The sequence below is a fragment of the Lolium perenne genome, chromosome 6, assembly GCF_019359855.2.
Source record: "Lolium perenne isolate Kyuss_39 chromosome 6, Kyuss_2.0, whole genome shotgun sequence".
NCBI lineage: Eukaryota > Viridiplantae > Streptophyta > Magnoliopsida > Poales > Poaceae > Lolium > Lolium perenne.
The window spans coordinates 164,461,561-164,465,708 of record NC_067249.2 but is presented as its reverse complement, the minus strand read 5'-3'; positions in this window follow the sequence as shown (position 1 = coordinate 164,465,708).

The following is a 4,148-nucleotide window of genomic DNA, read 5'->3' as shown; positions in this document are numbered from 1 at the left end:
AAATATCGACCTAGAACTTGGTCAATTTAAACAAATTGTTCACTCATGCCTAAAAAGTAATATTTTTCCACATAGTGAAATAATGTACTGCTTATTTTTAGAGTAATTTTATTGCATAGATAGATTTTGTGGTTTTGGGTGTCGAGTGATAGTTTAGATTTACCAAAACTAAGTTTAAAATAGGTCAAAACTTCATTGCAATGAAGATGCATTTCTATCTAAATAGCAGCGATAAGTGTCGCCGCCGACTTCACACCAGATGGTTCTTGGTTTAGGCCACCCTATTTTTTGCAAGTTATTGTATTTACAATTTTTTTATCATGTGATATTTTTCATTTATCCAAACACCAACATAACTTTTTTATTACCTATCTATACATCATATAGAGCAACTCCACATGTCATCCAGCAGCAGCGCATGATCGAGCCTATGGGGATGCAACCACTAGTAGCCGCATATGGGGGCGCCTCTCCCAAGTTGTGCCCTTAATATGATTTTTAAATTCAAACAAAAACTTAAGTTGTATTTATATTTTTTATATTTCATAAACTTGAATGAAATTCAAATAAAATATAAAAATTACCTAAACTAAATCCCGTCATGGTGGCAATAGTAGTAGAACAAGTTGTAGTCGAACTTCTCCTCCTCCCCGTCCTTGATGCCGCTAGGGACGGTGTTTGTGCCTGCGCCTTCTCCTCCTGAGCCGATGTCGTCCTCGCTAAGGTCGACGTAGTTTCCCGTCTCTCCCATTGACCATGCCCCTTGATTGGTCCGGGCCTCCATGTCTACCTCAGTGCCCGCTTCCAATCTAGCGACTATAATTGAAGCATGCCGCCTCGCGATCTGCCATCGCTGACCCTAGCTCGGGAGGGTTCTGAAGCTCTTCCCGGCACCCTGCCGGAGAGGGAGATCATCACCGGAGGCCTCTACATAGCCATGCCCGTCTCCGAAGTGATGCGTGAGTAGTTCATCTCTGGACTACGGGTCCATAGCAGTAGCTAGAAGGTTGTCTTCTCCAATTTATGCTTCATGTTTAGATCTTGTGAGCTGTTGATAACCCACAAGTATAGGGGATCGCAACAGTCTTCGAGGGAAGTAAAACCCAAATTTATTGATTCGACACAAGGGGAGACAAAGAATACTTATAAGCCTTAACAACTAAGTTATTAATTCAGCTGCACCTGGAAAAGCACTAGTAACAGGGGTGATGTGAAAGCAGCAGTAATATGAGAGCAATAGTAACAAGAATACTCGCAGCAAAGAATAAAGAATACGTAGGCAATGGCACCAGAAAATAGTTGATACTACTTATAATGGCATATAGGACCGAGTGAGTATTTGATCATGAAAGATGGACCGGGGTTCCCAGCTATCTACACTAGTGGTAACTCTCCAATAACAAGTGTTGGGTGAACAAATTACAGTTGGGCAATTGACATAATTATTATAGTATCAAGACAGAACATCAAGTTTATTAATCATGTAGGCATGTTTTCCATATATAGTCATACGTGCTCGCAATGAGAAACTTGCATAACATCTTTTGTCCTACCAGCCGGTTGCAGCCGGGCCTCTAGGGAAACTACTGGTAATTAAGGCACTCCTTTTAATAGAGCACCGGAGCAAAGCATTAACACTTGGTGAAAACATGTGATCCTCATATCTAAGCCATGCCCTCCAGTTATCCCAGTTGCTGTCACTCTGGGGCATCGGGTTCCGGACATAGACATGTGCAAACAACTTGTAGTTACAATCTAAGCAATAATTATAGAGCTTAAATCTAAGATCATGCCACTCGTGCACTAGTGACAAGCATTAAACACAACAAGATTGTAGCAACAATAACTTCACAAACTTTATAGATAGATTGATCATAATGTAACAATTCATCGGACCCCACAAACACAACACCGATTACATCAGATGGATCTCAATCATGTAAGTCAGCTCATGAGATCATTGTATTGAAGTACATGGGAGAGAAAGTACCAACTAGCTACTGCTAGAACCCGTACTCCATGGGGGAACTACTCACAGAGCATGATGGAGGCGGTGGCGTCGATGGAGAAGGCTCTGGGGGTCGATCCCCGTCCCGGCAGGGTGCTGAAACAGGAACTTCTGACGCCCGAAACTAGGTTTCGCGATGGCGGCGGCGCTCCGGGAGTCTTTCTGGAGTATGATAGATATATCTCGGGTTTTCGCGTCGTGGGGGAATAAATAGGCAAAGGGGCGATGTCGGTGGAGTCCCGAGGTGGGCTCCCCACACCCCGGCGCGCCTGGGGGCCTGGCCGCGCCGCCCTATGGGGAGGAGGCCGTGGGCCTCCCCCGGGCTTGCCCTTCTGGCTCCGTGTGTCCCTCAGAAAAATAGGAGGTTTGGCTTTTGTTTCGTCGAATTCCGAGAATATTGCCCGAACAGCTTTTCTGGAACCAAAAACAGTAGAAAACAGGAACTATCACCGTGGCATCTTGTTAATAGGTTAGTCCCAAAAAACGTATAATAATGATATATAATGCATATAAAACATGTGAGAATAATACATAAAACAAGCATGAAATATCAGAAATTATAGATACATTGGAGACGTATCAAACATCCCCAAGCTTAGTTCCTACTCGTCCTCGAGTAGGTAAACGATAAAAAGAAAATAATTTCTGAAGTGACATGCTACCTACATAATCCTGATCCAATAATGATGTAAGGCATGTGAACTGAGATCAAATTATTCAAAGCAAATGTCTACAGTTGATATAAGAGATGATAATGCAAGAGTTAAACAAGCTAAAAGTTTTCATGAACTATTGCTTTAAAGACATGAAACCGTACAAAGTTCATTAAAGATGTTTTAAGTATCCAGCGTAGGAGTTCTATCCTTCATTCCAAGCATCAAGTAAATTTTCACAACATAGAAGGATTCATTCAGTTAAAAATAAACATGAACGTCATGAATCAACCATTTCGAAGCCTACTCAACCGGTGAGCGCAAGCATTTGGTATTGGCACCAGGATGTTATGGCAAAAAGAACATTAATAGGGGTTTGGAAGGCCAATGGAAGAAAGTCTCACAAAGCTATAAGTGATCATTAGACAAGAGGAAGTCTTATAATCGAAACTATGTAAGGAGTAGTGATTGCTGATGACCCACAAGTATAGGGGGTGTATCGTAGTACTTTCGATAAATAAGAGTGTCGAACCCAACGAGGAGCAGAAGGTGTTGACAAGCAGTTTCGATGAAGGATTCACTGTAAATATAAAGCTCACAAACAAGTATTCAGGGGGTTTTGATATAGCAGATAAATAAAGTACAAGTAAGTAAAATGCGAGAGTAATAATTGCAGCGAGTGGCCCAATCCTTTTTAGCACAAAGGACAAGCCGGTTTGTTTACTTATAATAACCAAACGTTCCATGGAATTTCGCTTCATATAGTTGATTAATCTTCATTGTTTTGATAAGTGTTGTGTGGGTGAACCTATGCTAATGCACCGCCCTTCCTAGGACTAATACATACTTGTGATTATACCCCTTGCAAGAATCCGCAACTACAAGAAAGTAATTAAGATAAATCTAACCACAGCCTTAAACTCTGAGATCCTGCTATCCCTCCTGCATCGATATACCAACGGGGGTTCAGGTTGCTGTCACTCCGGCAACCCCACAATTAGCAAACGAATACAAGATGCATTCCCCTAGGGCCATAAAGGTGAAGTATCATGTAGTCGACGTTCACATGACACCACTAGAAGAATAACACCACAACTTAAATATCAAACCATTGAATATTACTCAATCATAGTTCACTACTAACATTTAGACTTCACCCATGTCCTCAAGAACTAAACGAAATACTCACGAGACATCATATGGAACATGATCAGAGGTGATATGATGATGAATAACAATCTGAACATAAACCTTGGTTCAATAGTTTCACTCAATAGCATCAATAACAAGGAGTAATCAATACCGGGAGAGTTTCCCCTATCAAACAATCAAGATACAACCCTAGATGTTACAGCGGTGACGAGGTGCAGCGGTGGAGATGACGGTGACGGTGGTGGAGATGATGGTGATGATGATCCCAATGAAGTCCAGCTCGATGGCGGTGACGATGGCGTCGATTTCCCCCTCCGGGAGGGAATTTCCCCGGC